This window comes from Moschus berezovskii, chromosome 18, assembly GCF_049115385.1.
Source record: "Moschus berezovskii isolate FMDL1 chromosome 18, NW_MosBer_1.0, whole genome shotgun sequence".
Taxonomy (NCBI): domain Eukaryota; kingdom Metazoa; phylum Chordata; class Mammalia; order Artiodactyla; family Moschidae; genus Moschus; species Moschus berezovskii.
This window is the reverse complement of record NC_142477.1, coordinates 46,452,506-46,470,555: the sequence shown is the minus strand read 5'-3', so window position 1 is coordinate 46,470,555 and position 18,050 is coordinate 46,452,506. Positions and strand designations below refer to the sequence as shown.

The 18,050-nt window shown below is 38.7% G+C and overlaps 1 non-coding gene across 1 annotated transcript; it reads right to left on the bottom strand.

Moving 5' to 3' along the window:
• Window positions 1–486: 486 nt before the first annotated feature.
• Window positions 487–593, bottom strand: LOC129553443 (U6 spliceosomal RNA). Its single transcript, XR_008685468.1, has one exon. It is a non-coding gene; the product is annotated as a U6 spliceosomal RNA (small nuclear RNA).
• Window positions 594–18,050: the final 17,457 nt, after the last annotated feature.

Genomic DNA, 18,050 nt, shown 5'->3' with positions numbered 1-18,050 from the left:
GGTTTATGCCCAGTAGTGGGATTGCTGGGTCATCATATGGTAGTTTTATTCAGTTTTTTTTTTTTTAAGGAATCTCCATACTGTCTTCCATAGTGGCTATATCAACTTACATTCCCACCAAGAGTGCAAGAAGTTCCCTTTTTCTCCACACCCTCTTCAATATTTGTTTGTAGATTTTTTGATGATGGCCATACTAACTGGTGTGAGGTGGTTACCTCATTGTAGTTTTAATTTGCATTTCTGTAATAATGACCGATGACGAGCATTTTTCATGTGTTTATTAGCCATCTGTATATCTTCTTTGGAGAAATGTCTGTTTAGATCTTCTGCCCACTTTTTGATTGGGTTGTTTATTTTTCTGGTATTGAGCTGCTGGTATATTTTGGAGATTAATCCTTTGTCAGTTGTTTCGTTTGCTATTATTTTCTCCTATTCTGAGGATTGTCTTTTCACATTGTTTATAGTTTTTGCTGTGTAAAACTTTTTAAAAATATAGAATGCTTCATAAATTTGCATGTCATCCTTGTATAAGGGCCATGCTAATCTTTTCTACATCATTCCAATTTTAGTACATGTGCTGCCAAAGTGAGCACAAATGAGTTCCATTCTGAGTGTGTGTTTGTAAGTCCAGAAAAGTTAGCCAAGGTACCCAACAAATATAATCAGCTATACAGTACTTTACTGTAAGAGGTTTACAGTCCGTCCGTCCGTCCGTTCCGTCGCTCAGTCGTGTCCGACTCTATGCGACCCCGTGGACTGTAGCCTACCAGGCTTCTCCATCCATGGGATTCTCCAGGCAAGAATACTGGAGTGGGTTACCATTTCCTTCTCCAGGGGATCTTCCCGACCCAGGGATCGAACCCAGGTCTCCCGCATTGGAGGCAGACGCTTTAACCTCTGAGCCACCAGGGAAGCCCCAAATACAAGAAAAATTAAAAATAAAACATTTTTAATCTTACAGTATACTATCTTGAAAAGTACAGTAGTAGAGTACTGCATAAAGCTGGCATATAGGGGCTGGCATTAAGTGAACTGGCAGGAAGAGTTACTGACTGGAGTAGAGAGAGGCAGTGGGAGATGGTGGAGCTGAAGGGTTCTACACAATAGGAGTTGTGGGGCAAGCTGCAGTTTCACTCATGCCCGATATTAATGGCAGAGATTCTGGTTTCCTGCTGGATTTGATTCTATCTAACATCTTGAAAAGACAGTCCAGTGATGCCTGGGTATATCATTTTTTCTCATCATAGATAACATGGTACCACTGGATTGCATTCCAAATGGCTGCTACAATCTTTGTGTACCATTCTACGTTCAGGTCCCATGTGTCAAAAGCTAACAGTGCCTACTCAAATAGAACTAACTTACTTGATCGGACATGTGAATGAACATTTTGCATCTTTGAAAGTTTGCAACTTGAAAGTTTGCATGCAGGAGACTTAAAGTACTTCACAGCGACACTGATTTAGAAACTCCTTTCCCTGCCCATAAGCATTCCTTATATAAAGCTACTACTTTCATGCTAGTTTCTAAGGATGGAAGGAAGAAAAGGAAAAAGAAAGGAAGGGAGGAAATGTGAGAGAAAGAAAAAAAAAAATAAAGAGAAATTCTTTTAGTCTTGATCAGCCTGGTTTTCTACCTCCTCTTTCTCTCTCTTTGTGCTAGGTAGGTTGCTCCTAAAAGGGAGGGGAATGGGAAAAAACTGAGTTGACAAGGCCAGTAGTAGGGGAACCTGTGGACAAGTTTAAGTTAAACGTTTTTTACTAAAATTTTTTATAAGAATACTTACAAGTATTCTTGCCATCTAAACAAATTTACCTAAATATGTTGTTCTCAAACTTGGCTGTGAATTTGAGACACTGAAGGGACTTTCATGTTTCCTTCATTGCTTAAGGATAATTTTACTGATTGTAGAATTCTAGGTTGATGAGTTTTTTAACATCTTAAATATTTTATCCCACTTTCTTCTTGCTTGCATGGCTTGTGATAAGAGGTCTTCTATAATTTTTATTCTGCTTCTCTATATTTAAGGTGGTTTATTACTTCTGACATCTCTCAGGATGTTCTCTTTGCTTTTCGTTTTTTGCATTTTGAATAGCATACACCTACATGTATATTTTTTGGGTTATTCTGTTTGACTGTAAACCTCTGTATCCATTTCTCTCCCCAGATACAGGGAAAGTGAATTTCCCTGTAACTCCAATCTTCTAATTGTTGTTCAGTTGCTCAGCTATGTCTGATTCTTTGTGATCCCCATAGACGGCAGCATTCCAGGTTTCCCTGTCCTTCACCATCTCCTAAAGCTTGCTCAAACTCATATCCTTCTTCTGGCTTCAATCTTTGCCGGCATCAGGGTCTTTTTCCAGTGAGTCAGTTCTTCGCATCAGGTGTCCAAAGTAGTGGAGCTTCAGCTTCAGTATCAGTCCATCCAATGAATATTCAGGGTTGATTTCCTTTAGGATTGACTGGTTTGATCTCCTTGCAATCCAAGGGGCTGTCAAGACTCTTGTCCAACACCACAGTTCAAGAGCATTAGTTCTTTGATGCTCAGCTTTCATTATGGTCTAACTCTCACATTCATACATGTCTACTAGAAAAACCATACCTTTGACTAGACGGACCTTTGTTGGCAAAGTAATGTCTCTGCTTTTTAACATGCTAAGTTTGTCAAAGCTTTTCTTCCAAGGACCAAGCATCTTTTAATTTTGTGGCTGCAGTCACCATCCTCTGTGATTTTGGAGCCCCCCCCCCAAAAAAAAAAGTGTCTCACTGCTTTCACTGTTTTCCCATCTATTTGCTATGAAGTGATGGGACCAAATGCCATGATCTTCGTTTTTTGAATGTTGAGCTTTAAGCCAGCTTTTTCACTCTTCTCTTTCACTTTCATCAAGAGGCTCTTTAGTTCTTCACTTTCTGTCATAAGGGTGGTATCATCTGCATATCTGAGGTTATTGATATTTCTCCTGGCAATCTTGATTCCAGCTTGCGCCTCATCCAGCCCAACATTTCACATGATGTCCTCTGCATATAAGTTAAATAAGCAGGATGACAATATACAGCCTTGACGTACTCCTTTCTCAATTTGGAACCAGTCCTTGTTCCATGTCTGGTTCTAACTGTTACTTCTTAACCTGCATACAGATTTCTCAGGAGGCGGGTAAGGTGGGCTGATATTCCCCTTTCTTGAAGAATTTTCCCTAGTTTGCTGTTATCCACACAGTCAAAGGCTTTAGTGTAGTCAATGAAGCAGATGTTTTTCTGGAATTATCTTCCTTTTTCCATGATCCATCAGATGCTGGCAATTTGATCTCTGGTTCCTCTGCCTTTTCTAAATCCAGTTTGAATACCTGAAAGTTCTCAGTTCGTATACTGTTGAACCCTGGCTTGGAAAATTTTGAGAATTACTTTGCTAATATGTAAAACTAGTGCAATTGTGCGGTAGTTTGAATGTTCTTTGACATTGACCTTCTTTGGGATTAGAATGAAAACTGACCATTCCCAGTCCCAGGCACTGTTGAGTTTTCTAAGTTTGTAGGCATATTGAGTTCAGCACTCTAACAGCATCATCTTTTAGGATTTGAAATAACTTAGCTGGAATTACTCAGCCTTCTAATAAGTTCATCAAAATCATTGGTTTTTAGCCTGTCCAGATTTTTTCTTGTTGTAAGGTCAGGAACTATGACTTCCAAGATGTTTTACATGTCAGGGCAGAAAGTTTTAAAGAGTTTTAAAAATTCAACTGGACTAGGTTGTTGCCAGGAATTGTTTTTTACTACCCCCAAGTTATTGTAATATGCATCCAGTATTAACAGCCACTTCCTTAGATTTTTAGACCTTGAAACATTTCTAAATTATATTGTTACTCAAGATCACCTGATAACTTACAACATGATTCTAAATGTTAATACTTTTCTTTATGACAAACTTTACAAAGCACATTCTTTTAGTAGACATTTAAATAATGACCATTCTTAAATCTGAGACCATGGTTGTGGCACACCTAGTCTTGAACCTGCATATAAGAACCAATCTATACCATACAGAACCTCATTCCCGTGGGACGAAGAGCTTCTGGATCAGTCACCTTTTCCATACTGAGCTCTGTTACTGTCCAAGAGAACTTCTAAATCCATATAAGAAAACATCAAGCTCTATTCTCATAGATCCATTACCTCAAATCCTATGGACTTTACTTCTGTTCCTTTTAAAATATAGGGTTGCCTCCTTTGTCTTACCTGATCCCAACAATACTTACTAACATTGTTCAGTCTGTCCTTGACAATATATCCTTCCATCGCTGTCATTATACTCTCTTGGCATTTCTCCTTCCTCTTGTCTATTGCTTCTTATTTGCCTTCATGGGCTTCTATTCCTCCACTATCTCCTAATTGTTTGTATATTTCAGTGTTCCTTTTGTTCAGTTCCTTTTGGTGTTCTATATACTTCCCATGGATGATTTCATCCATATTTTTGGCTTCAGTTATCCATCAGTGAAACCAAAGAACTATTCCTCCACTTTCTCTAAGAAGACATTTATATTACTAGGTTTTTCTACTATTCTGATTATATGTATTATGATTTGATGATACATAGCTTGATTCTTTTTTAATTATACAGTAAGTTAAAATATATTATTTTTGCACAAGTTTAAAATAACCATCAGATTCAAAAGGGGCCTGCCACCAAGAAAAGACTAAATATCACAGTCTAGGCAAGTGATATATCCCTTTTTACTGACTGACTGAATTTTAATTATCTATTTACTGCTCCAATGAAAAAAATATAAACGATAACATGTATAGTTAGAGGATAGCTAACTACAAGTTATTGCCAATTACTTGTTTTTCTTTTTTGTACAAATACCAAGTCTCCTACACAATATATTATAATAATCTCCTTCACTTCTGTAGAAAGACTTGAGTGTCTTCTCTAGAATAACTCCCCTAGAACAATGAACATCAAACTAGATTAGCAAAAAGATTATGGTGACTTAGAACCATCTGCATTTACAAACTGCCCAGATGATTCTGTCACAAAGCATAGTAGCTTAGTCTGGTTCAGTGTTGAAGACCTGGTAGTTACTGATAGGCACTTAGTTATTAAATGATTCTTCTCCAAACAGCTATAACACATAGAAAAGGATGAGCGTTTTCTAATAAGGAAGACAATTTTCTTATTATTTTGCTTTGGCTTTTCCTGTTCAGTAATTTGGATGCAAATAGGAGATGGCAATGGCAACCCACTCCAGTATTCTTGCCTGGAGAATTCCACGGACAGAGGAGGCTGGGGGGCTATAGTCCATGGGGTCACAGAGAGTCAGACATGATTGAGCGACTAATACACAGGATAACTTTCTTTAATTAATAGAATTATTATCCCTCAATTTTCTTTGGCATTCATTATTTTTAAAGGCATAGAAAAACTATATAAACACATGGTCTATAAATCCTCCAAAATTCTCATTAACATAGCACTTTTCCCTTTTTATGAAAGAAAAATAATATATTCATGATTACTCATCATAAACCATAAGACTATCTATAATCTATGACTCTCAATACTTCTTTCCATTTTTTCTGAGTAAACAGTCACATTTCCATCATTAAACATCTTGCAAGTCATGACTGTACCCATATAGAAAAGTGAGTTAAGCTGATCCGGAAGGCACACATTTTTGAGAGGGGAAATGTGAAATAGCCTTAAATTTAGCCCTTAAGCACAGTACAATAATTAGTGAGCCATTATTTTCACAGTTCATCACAATGAGTAGCTTTGCCTTATTTGCTTTATAGGGAACATTTTATGCACTCCATAAAAACGTTTTTTTTTCCCTCCTTTCTTCTTTAAGCAAGAGTTGATGATTAAACATTGAATCTTAATGAGTGTCAGAATATCCTAGTTCACTGAGATTAGGCTGCCATTTGCCATCATTCTGCTAGGTCAGGAAAACTTTTCTAACACTCTCTAGCAAAATATACTGCTACTGCTTTGACTTTCATTCACCAAATAACTCCATTAATTACCAGCAACCAGACTTCTTTGTGATGTTTTGCGCACCTGGTTTGCAGACGGGATGCAGCCACAGAAGCCGACAGAGCACACGCAGACTGCATACAGGCCAGAACGTCGGCTATTCTCAACTAATTTTATGTGTCTGTGGAAAACAGAGCTTTGAATTTCAACCAGCTGAAGTTATTGTTTGCTGTTACCCTGTTCAAAATTAGCATTTTTATGTACAAATTCAGAAAAGGAAAAGTGAATTTTCAAGATGTTGATAAGACATCATTTAATTTCAGTCATATTCATAAATTGGAATAAAAACCACAGAGATCAAAACCTCCTAATGATCTGGAGCTTTCTCATTGACTTTGCATGTGAACAGCATAATATCTATCTAGTAATAATTTCACAGTAAAAGCCCAGGGCTCCTCTGGAAAAGTAAACAAAAAGAAAAAATTGCCTTAATAGTCTTCATTCTTATTTACCATTAATGTCTGTATTAGCTCAAGGAGTTGAAACATCTCCTTAAAATAAGTCTTAAAATGTCTTCTCTGCATGTGGCATGAGCTGCACATCTGTAATATGACCAATAAACACTTAGGGGGAAAGAATGATGCCTTGTTTTTATTGTGAAATCAGACTCTCTGCACTCATATTTCTCTCACATTAACATGGTTTGCCATATTCAGGATCGGTTTTCTTATAAAGAACTAGCCACAGAACTTGTCCTTGGGACTTGCTTCCCTGGTGTCTCTCTAGTAAGGCTTCCAGATAAAACTGTCAATGGTATTCTTGTGGACTGTCCCAGGATAGGGTTTGTAGGATGAGAGGTGCAAGTTCTGCACAGAGGTGTGGGAAAAGTGCTTTTTCAGCTTTCTAACCTTTGACTGAGGGGTTAACACTGGACTAAAGATGCAGACGGAAGAGAGATCGTGGCATAATTTCTCAAAGATATCCAGCACAGTTGAGTTAAAAATGATGACCGCATACCCTTTTCAGGCACATTGCAAAAATCCTCACATCAACTTCAGCACTTCAAAATAAAATCCAAAAGGATACAGGAACTCTTGGACCTTATATGCCATCTCTTGACCCCCATGAGTCTCAATATAGAGAGATCTAGGATCATGAGAACCATCCCAAGGCTGCTCTTATAGCCACTACGTGGCATCCCAAAGAACTATCAGAGTCTTCCCATAATAACAACAAACCATTTGATCCAAATTTTTGTTATTTCCCATAATGTCATCACAAAGACTAAAATGAAGTTATTAAGGGAAATTGATTTTATAGGAGGTCTGGTGGACATGTAGACTTACTTAAAACTTAAGAAAACTAAAATGTTTAAATGTTTTCTCTCATAGATGTGGCTGCTTCACTTTAAAATTAAATAGTTAAGCAGAAAAAAGATTAATACTCTAAATTTTTCTACCTATAGAAGTTTGCTTGACTACACAACAAAATGAAATCTATAGCATTTCCTCTAACATTGAGCTCATCACTTAAAAAATAACAAGGCTTTTTCTTCTAGAGAACAGACTTTGATAAAAATGTCAAAAGATTTTTGCTAACTTTATCTTTTAATCTTAGTCTTTGTGGCAATTATTCCCAGACCTTATTGTGGTTTCCTGCACAAAATTATACCCTTAAGCATAGCAGACTTACATTTATTACAGACTCAGGACAATAAAAAGTTAGCAGCAGGAGAAAATATGTTTTATATGTTCAGTTAACTTTACACAGAACTGGAAAATATTGGCAAGTGGCATTTAATTATGTTACTCTAGTTTCTTTAATGTATCTCAAAAATTTCCAATCCAAACACAGATTATTAATTTCTAGTAGTTTAGAGATAGAATTACTACTTCTATTGTTACTTAAAGTCCTCAAATAAATCTCTGTATTTATGATTTAAACATTTCTCCTCTATTCAATGTTGTAATATTGTAACTCTATTTTTAACTTATATTATCTTCAAACATAAAATGATGGAAAATTTATTTGAGATGCATAAAAATATAAATAAACTAGACGTGAGCAATCCTAATGTAGTTAGCATAGTTGATTTGGGCATTATATTTGTTTAGTATTCAAACCAGTGATCTTTCCATTGATGATAGAGCATTCACACATTCAGTTCAGTTCTGTTCAGTCACTCAGTCATGTCCGACTCTGCGACCCCATGAATCACAGCACGCCAGGCCTCCCTGTCCATCACCAACTCCCGGAGTTCACTCAAACTCACGTCCATCGAATCGGTGATGCCATCCAGCCATCTCATTCTCTGTCGTCCCCTTCTCCTCCTATCCCCAATCCCTCCCAGCAACAGAGTCTTTTCCAGTGAGTCAACTCGTTGCATGAGGTGGCCAAAGTATTGGAGTTTCAGCTTTAGCATCAGCCCTTAGGACTGATCACCCAGGACTGATCTCCTTTAGAATGGACTGGTTGGACCTCTTTGCTGTCCAAGGGACTCTCAAGAGTCTTATCCAACACCGCAGTTCAAAAGCGTCAATTCTTTGGTGCTCAGCTCTCTTCACAGTCCAACTTGTCATATATTATTAATACAATCTACCAAATTACTTTAAAATTCAGTTCAGTTCAGTTCAGTTCAGTCACTCAGACAAGTCCATCTCTTTGCAACCCCAGGGACTGCAGCACAACAGGCTACCCTGTCCATCACCAACTCCTGGAGCTTACTCAAACTCATGTCCATCAGAGATGCCAACCAACCATCTCATCCTCTGTCATCCCCTTCTCCTCCCACCTTCAATCTTTCCCAGCATCAGAGTCTTTTCCAATGAGTCAGTTCTTCACATCAGGTGGCCAAAGTATTAGAGTTTCCACTTCAGCCTCAGTCCTTTCAATGAATATTCATGATTGATTTCCTTTAGGATTGACCTGTTTGATCTCCTTGCAGTCCAAGGGACTCTCAAGAGTCTTCTCCAACACCACAGTTCAAAAGCATCAATTCTTCGACACTCAGCTTTCTTAATAGTCCAACGCTCACATCCATATATGACTACTGGAAAACCCATAGCTTTGACCTTTGTTGGCAATGTAATGTCTCTGCTTTTTAATATGCTGTCTAGGTTGTTCATAGCTTTTCTTCCAAGGAACAAGCATCTTTTAATTTCATGGCTGCAGTCACCATTTCAGTTCAGTTCAGTTCAGTTCAGTCGCTCAGTTACCATTAGGCCACTTAAAACAACAGACATTTATTTTTTTATACTTTCTGTTGGTTAGAAATTAGGGTGGCTTCACTGAGTGGTTTTGGCTCAGGTTCTCTTGTGAGTATGCAGTTTAATAAGTCAGCCAGGGCCATGGTCACCTGAACAGTCACCTCGGGCTGGAAGATCAGCTTCCAAGATGGCTCACTTTTATGCTTCCTGGCAAGAGGCCTCAGTTTCTCACTGATTCTTGGCAGGAAGCCTCCAGTTTTTGGCACATGGGTTTTTCCATAGGACTTCTTGAGTGTCATTATGACATGGCAGCTGACTTTCTCCAAAGCAAATCATAGAAGAAAGCAAAAGGAAGTCCCAATGTCTTTTATCACCTAACTTCAGCAGTTATATTCCAACATTCCCACAATATTCTAGAGTTTACACAAATAATCTCTATTTAACATGAGAGGGGACTATACTAGAGTGTAAATACAGGAGACAAAGGTTATTGAGATGAGCTACAACAATCTAGTCCAGCAAAGAAGGAAAACACAGTGCAAGAAAGAATGTTGCTGCTGCTGCTAAGTCACTTCAGTTGTGTCCGACCCCATAGATGGCTCATGTCTGACCCCATAGACGGCAGCCTACCAGGCTCCTCCGTCCCCGGGATTCTCCAGGCAAGAACACTGGAGTGGGCCGCCACTGCAAGAAAGAATCCCTGTACACAGAAGATGGGCTTCAGTGTTGTCATAAACAGTAAGAATTTCATACCATGACAAGCTGGCACATTTTTAGTATTTAAATATTTCTGGGAATATGCACGAAACTATTCATTCTTTAAATAAAGCCCAAATGCAAGTGACCAAAACCATGTAGAATTCTAGAACATATACCTGCCTTTTATTTATTTATCTTAATTTCATTTATCTTAAAACTTTCAATAATTGGAACATCATAATTTCTGTTTAGGTTTCCTAATTTCCCTAAACTCCCTCTAAACACTAAGAAGACACAAAATAGCATGTATCAGAAAGACCTCAGGACATTTTGCAAACACAAATTAAATTCAAATGATAGAAACAGTAAGTTGTTACCATTTGAATCGTAAGCTGACACTGGTACAGCCTGTGGCTGTACAACTAACAGTAAGATTTGTAAACCATAATCTGAATTTGTAAGTATATAAATGAAACCTCTGCTAGAAATGCCATATGTGTACTCTCCATGTAATAGAGACCATAAGGAGGTATAAACAAAAAGCATTTTTGTAGTTTCTCAATGTCCTGTTAGATAACTGACTCATTGATCCTACTTCTTTTTTGACAAGAAATATTCAAAGGAAATATCATGGAACTTGGATTGATTTTATTTTCTCAGGATTGACTTTCTGGTTACAATGAAGAACACTTCCAGCCACAGTGACAATGTCCCTTGTTGGAATTAAACAACAACCACTTCTCACCATCCAAGAAATGAGAGTGAGAAACATATGATTGGTGAGGTCAAGTACTTTATTATCCAAAGGCCAGAAAGCATATAGCCTTAAATTGGAGATAGATAGGATTTCCCTGTAGCTCAGATGGTAAAGAATCTGCCTGCAATACAGGAGACCTAGGTTCAATCCCTGGGTTGGGAGGATCCTCTGGAGAAGGGAATGGCAACCCACTCCAGTATTCTTGCCTGGACAATCCCATGGACAGAGGACCCTGGCAGGCTAAAAGCCTGTGGGGTTGCAAAGAGTCAGACTTGAGTGAGTGACTAACACTGCCACTAGAGATAGTTATCAAGCCGAAGGGAAACACAGTAAATCTAAGAGCAAAAGATGGTAAATGAGCCCAGTATAATGAAAAGACTTGAAGAGAATGAGTTGAAAGTGAGTAGAAACAGCAACATGGATAAGCTGAAGTTACATGAACAATGAAATACTATAAAACTTCGGGTGAGGAAAATACAAAAAAAAAATCAAAAGTATAAGAGGCAAAAGAGCTTTATTAGAATTTACATCCAGCACAGCAGTTATGAGAAACACACTGCAGAATACCAAGTCCATGAGGAGAGATGCTCTTATTTACACACAGACAGCAGTGCAGAGGCAGAAGAGAGTCTTAGGGTCATAGCTGGCTAGGGAGTCAAAACTGAGGATGGAGTTAGAGATAAACTCAGGTTTGTTTTTAGGGATTGTTCAGCCTCATCTAGAAGGACATCTTGCAGGGAGGTGTTGAGGGCATGTTTAGGAAAAGCTTAGGGTGTAGGAAGAGGTTGGCAGGTACGGAAGGAGCTGGGGTAAAGTTTGGCCCCCAAGAAGCATCAAGTCCAACTCTTTGTGATCCTACAGACAGTAGGCCGCTTGGTTCCTCTATCCATGGGATTTTCCAGGCAAGAACACTGAAGTAGGTTGCATTTTCTCCTCCAGAGGATTTTCCCAACCCAGGGATTGAACCTGTGTCTCACTGTATAGTCCATGGGGTTGCAAAGAGTTGGACATGACTGAACAACTTTCACTTTCACTTTTCTTTACCACTAGAGCCACCTGGAAAACCCCCAAGGAGCATCAAACATCACAGATGGAACAAAGCAGGTTGGAGAAGAGGTTCCAGGCACAAGTCATAGACTATACTGTTCTAATCTTTGTTCCTGTAGACACAATGACAGAGCTCCATTACCAAATTCACCCAATGGCACAGAGCAAGAAGAACTTATCACAAGAAGATGACCCAAAAATCAAGAAATCACGAATCAAGCATTAATTATCAATCACAAAAGAGACTATGGGACTCATAATGCCAAGAAGATTTTACTAAAATCCTGAATTTGCAAAGTTCCAGATATGGAGTTACATTAAATGAATATAGCATATTACCAGGCACTCAATGGATTCTGATGAGCTATCTTTTTACTTGTATTTCTTACTTTCCTATGACTTGAAAATTGTGAGAAAAAAATTAACTCTGCCCTTGGGAATTTTTAGTAGGTGGCTGAAAAAATATGTGTGGGGGGTTAACCATGTAGCAATCAAGGATGTGGCTCAAAACATAAAGGTGGAATAAATTGAAGAGCCAAGTAACTCTATAAATCTGTGGTTCTAATGACCACATAAGAGCATCAGTTTATATAAATAGTGCACTCTTACTCTTTTGAAGTACTTCCACATATTTTCTATATTCCATTTCATAGCATTAAAACTGTCCTGGAGTAAGCTGGGTAGATGTATCTGTTTCTTTAGCTTGGAAATAGATACAAAGAGGATAAATGATTTATTCTATCTGGTACATGACAGAGCCATGTACAACTCCCCTGAGTCACAGTCTGATTTTTGTCTCCAATAGACCAGAGTTTTAGAAACTTGAATACAAGTCACTGGGAGTCTTGAACTATAGATTCTGATGTAGTAGGTCCAGAGTAGTTCCACACATTGTGCATTTCTAATAAGTTCCCAGGTGACATTGATGCTGCTGGTCCATAGTTTATTCCAGAGTGTATCTAATTCAATAATCTCTTAGTAGCGGCATATCAATTGTTTCTTTTTAAAGAAAAAACAGGAATTCAAGACCCCTGACCCAGAAGATTCAGTAGACAGGATTCTGACATCAGTATTTTTTAAAATTCCACTTATGATTTTGTTTCATAACCATGGCTTAGAACTTTCGCACACTAAGAAGTCACAGCACCTGCAATGTACATTTTTAAAACTTAAAGTGAATCTTTTCATTGCAATTATGCTGATTATAGTTCTATCTTAATACACAAGAGAACTGTTTTATAGTTTATAGAATACAGAACTTCATTTCTTTCAAATTTCTCTCTCCCATCTTTTGATCTTTTGTTTCTCTAGTTCCCAAATTACAAAATATCATAACACTCTATAATGTCATAAGATGTCCGTTTCACTCATTTTTGTTTAAAATAACATCACTTACAAATTTCAATCCACATTTTCTTTGATCTTTTAAGATGTCTATGTTTCTTTGAGAATTTATTGTCAGGTACAATCTTCATTATAAGGCACATTTTAGAGGTCTATACAGAGATAAGGAGGAAGTGTTCAAGATACAAAATTGTTTCAATAATTACATTTTGGAAGGGCAAAAAATCTAACAGCTGAATGACAAAGAGATGGCAACCTTACTGTCACAATTAAGTTTCCCAAGTGAGCACAGGGCAAAGGCAGATTGAGATAAGCGCAGGCACTGATAGGAGGCGTGAAAGATGATGTGCCATGCTGGTCTTGCACATGGTCTATGGAACATTGATAATCGAGCAAGTTATCTTCCAGATTTTATACTCATTGGTCTGAGGGGCAGGTTAAGAACCATCTAAAGATATGCACCATGTTCTTTAAAAGGATGACCTTGGCTTTCAAATTATTAAACTCAACTGTAACTCAGTTGCTTTGTTTACTCCTCAAACTAAAGCAAACAAAGGTGGTGGCCACAGGGTGTAGAATCCTCGAAGAACAGTTCAGGGTATTGTGAGTTCTTCCCACCTCAACAGCCCCTAGCCATAATCTCAATATCTTCCTGTTATTGCTTTGAGTCCTTTTTGAGGTCCCTAGAGCAGGAATGAGTTCTCAGATGAGACTGTTCTTAATGTCTGCAAGTTTTTCACAATATTCCCCCAATCAAAAGAAATATGAACAGTTCTATTCATTAAGCAGTTAGGTCCTATTAACTTGTAAGCCCTTCAGTTCAGTTCAGTCGCTCAGTCGTGTCCGACATTTTGTGACCCCATGAATCACAGCACGCCAGGCCTCCGTATCCATCACCAACTCCCAGAGTTCATTCAAACTCATGTCCATCAAGTCGGTGATGCCATCCAGCCAGCTCATTCTCTGTCGTCCCCGTCTCCTCTTGACCCCAACCCCTCCCAGCATCAGAGTCTTTTCCAGTGACCATGATGGCTACTCCATTTCTTCCAAGGGATTCCTGCCCACAGTAGTAGATATAATGGTCATCTGAGTTAAATTCACCCATTCCAGTCCATTTTAGTTCATTGATTCCTAGAATATCTACGTTGACTCTTGTCATCTCCTGTTTGACCACTTCCAATTTGCCTTGATTCATGGACCTGACATTCCAGGTTCCTATGCATTACTGCTCTTTCCAGCATTGGACCTTGCTTCCATCACCAGTCCTCCCAATAATTCAGTGACTGTTGAGCACAGCACAACTTCTCAAACCTTAAAATCAATTGGATGAGCCACTGTTACCTTCATTTTGTGTTCTCAAATGATTCTCACATGATCCTTGCTTTTCATCACAGAAAACCTAGCTTCATAAAAATATGACATAATCCAATGGGATAGCAATCTAGTGTTCAAACTGTTAAATCATGTAGGGTCCAAAACAGATTACTATATTCCCCTTGAAGTTTTAAAATACTTAATTATGCCCCTGTACATCTTCTATAGAATCCTACAATGCCTTAGAAAAAAATTGGGAATGATGGCCCCCAAGTTTGAAACCCAAGACTCAGATTTCTAGTCCTGGCTGTTGAGCCTTCTGGCCATGTCTTATGGGTGAAGTTTTTTAATTACACTAAGCTAAGCTCGATAAAGGAGAGAAATGGTATGGACCTAACAGAAGCAGAAGATATTAAGAAGAGGTGGCAAGAATATACAGAAGAACTGTACAAAAAAGATCTTCACAACCAAGATAATCATGATGGCGTGATCACTCACCTAGAGCCAGACATCCTGGAATGCGAAGTCAAGTGGGCCTTAGGAAGCATCACTATGAACAAAGCTAATGGAGGTGATGGAATTCCAGTTGAGCTATTTCCAATCCTGAAAGATGATGCTGTGAAAGTGCTGCACTCAATATGCCAGCAAATTTGGAAAACTCAGCAGTGGCCACAGGACTGGAAAAGGTCAGTTTTCAGTCTAATCCCAAAGAAGGGCAATGCCAAAGAATGCTCAAACTACTGCACAATTGCACTCATCTCACACGCTAGTAAAGTCATGCTTAAAATTCTCCAAGCCAGGCTCCAGCAATATGTGAACTGTGAACTTCCAGATGTTCAAGCAGGTTTTAGAAAAGGCAGAGGCACCAGAGATCAAATTGCCAACATCTGCTGGATCATGGAGAAAGCAAGAGAGTTCCAGAAAAATATCTATTTCTGCTTCATTGACTATGCCAAAGCCTTTGACTGTGTGGATCACAATAAACTGTGGAATATTCTGAAAGAGATGGGAATACCAGACCACCTAACCTACCTCTTGAGAAACCTGTATGAAGGTCTGGAAGCAACAGTCAGAACTGGACATGGAACAACAGACTGGTTCCAAATAGGAAAAGGAGTACGTCAAGGCTGTATATTGTTACCCTGCTTATTTAACTTACATGCAGAGTACATGATGAGGAACACTGGGCTGGAAGAAGCACAAGCTGGAATCAAGATTGCCGGGAGAAATATCAATAACCTCAGATATGCAGATGACACCACCCTTATGGCAGAGAGTGAAGAGGAACTAAAAAGCCTCTTGATGAAAGTGAAAGAGGAGGATGAAAAGGTTGGCTCAAAGCTCAACATTCAGAAAACAAAGATCATTGCATCTGGTCCCATCACTTCATGGGAAATAGATGGGGAAACAGTGGAAACAGTGTCAGAATTTATTTTGGGGGGTCCCAAAATCACTGTGGATGCTGATTGCAGCCATGAAATTAAAAGACACTTACTCCTTGGAAGGAAAGTTATGACCAACCTAGATAGTATATTAAAAAGCAGAGACATTACTTTGCCAACAAAGGTCCATCTAGTCAAGGCGATGGTTTTTCCTGTGGTCATGTATGGATGTGAGAGTTGGACTGTGAAGAAGCTGATCACCGAAGAATTGATGCTTTTGAACTGTGGTATTGGAGAAGACTCTAGAGAGTCCCTTGGACTGCAAGGAGATCCAACCAGTCCATCCTAAGGGAGATCAGTCCTGAGTGTTCATTGGAAGGACTGATGCTAAAGCTGAAACTCCAATACTTTGGCCACCTCATGCGAAGAGTTGACTCACTGGAAAAGACCCTGATGCTAGGAGGGATTGGGGGCAGGAGAGAAGGGGACGACAGAGAGTGAGATGGCTGGATGGCATCACCGACTCGATGGACATGAGTTTGAGTGAACTCCGGGAGTTGGTGATGGACAGGGATGCCTGGTGTGCTGTGATTCATGGGGTCACAAAGAGTAGGACACTACTGAGCAACTGAACTGAACTGAAGCTTCCGTTTCTTCATTTCAAAATAAAAACAATTTTCAGTGTTCTCAGAGTGAACACAGCCAAAAATACTTTGTATGTAGAAATGTGGATGTGGAATGTTCTCTTAAAAGTGAGTTGGTCTAATATACGGAATTTTAAACTTTCTTTCTTGAATATATTGACAGAAACTCTTGTTCAAATAAAACATCCCTAAAAATCAGAACACATTTGCGATTCCACACATAGATATTCCACTGAAAAGGTGTGCTGTCATTTTCCTCAGACCCATTCTTCATCCTCTTCATGCTGTGTTCTGTTTTCCAAGGGGTATAGATACCCACTATATTTCCTAGACTTTCTTTCTTTCCATCTCAGAGGGAGCATCCAAGGTATTCCCCCAGCTCAGTCTCCCAGGAGCATCTTCAATAGTCCCATTTTTCAAGGCTCCATAAAAGGTCCCCTTGTACCAGGTTCTCATTCCTGTCACATGGCCTCATCTCTCCTCCCAAATCCCCTCCAGTCCTGTGAGTGACGGTGGATTCCTGCAATTGCTTAATCTTGGAGTTGTTTCAACTTCCCTGAGTTGCTCTTTCAAACTCTTCTAGCCTGTAACTAACTTGCTGCATTAAATTTTCTACATCAAATTTCCTGCTGTTGGTCTTATTTTCATGACTGGTCTCTGACTGATACAAAGGTGTGTATATAGCCCTGAGACCTGCCTCTTGGCCCCAGGTTTCCTGACATAGCCTTCTTTGGGCACATCTGAAAAACGTCTTAGGGCTCATTCCTTACTATATCACTAAATAGCTGTGTAATCTTGGCCAAGTCATGGAACACCTCTGAGCCCCTTTCCTCACTTTGTAAGAATCATACTTACCTTGATCTCTTAAAATAAATGAAAAATATTTGAGGATGATTTAAAACGTGAGACTGACCTTTTATTACACCCCAAGCCTTTGTGTACTTGGATGAAGGATTTATATTTAAATATTAAAAAGATGTTAATTTCCCAGGGACCCAAAAAATATACCTCATCTTCTCACCCATAACATAGGCCTAATTTTGAAGGAAATTCTGAACTATTGTTTTAAACAGTAAGATTATATAAGGATTAATGAACTTCTATCAACTGTAGCAAATTATAACAGATCTTGGTTACAGCTACTGGTTCAGTGACTATTCTGAGCTTAGTGTTTATGCCCAACAACCCACACTGGTGTTGTGTTCATTCCTTCTTGTATTGTGGTTTCAGCACTTCCAGAGTGCTTTCAGGCCCTCCAGATGCAAATTTTAGGTTCATGTACTTAGACATAATTACCTTTGGTTGCAAGGAGGATGCATACATGACAGAACATGGAATTAGACAATTATGGTTTGGGAATTCTTGATCCAAATAGAAAAGTTGAAATGTATATGTTTGTAAATAATTGTGGCCTAGTGTGCATTATAGGTTTTGATTTTCTTTTAAAAAAAACCTTTCAAGTTTCACTTTCTGGTTTGCTGTAATATCAGTTCTGTCTGGAAGAAAGAAGACATTTGGGTCAGTGTCACTATCACACATAGTCTGATCCATGACTGAGAGTACTGACTAAGCATTCTATAGCAATATTGAATACATTGCGTTGTGATTGCCTCTTTACTTGTCTTCCTGGTCCCTACGCTATTATAAACTTGGAAGGGAGCAGGGTTGAGTCTTTTTAACATGCCTT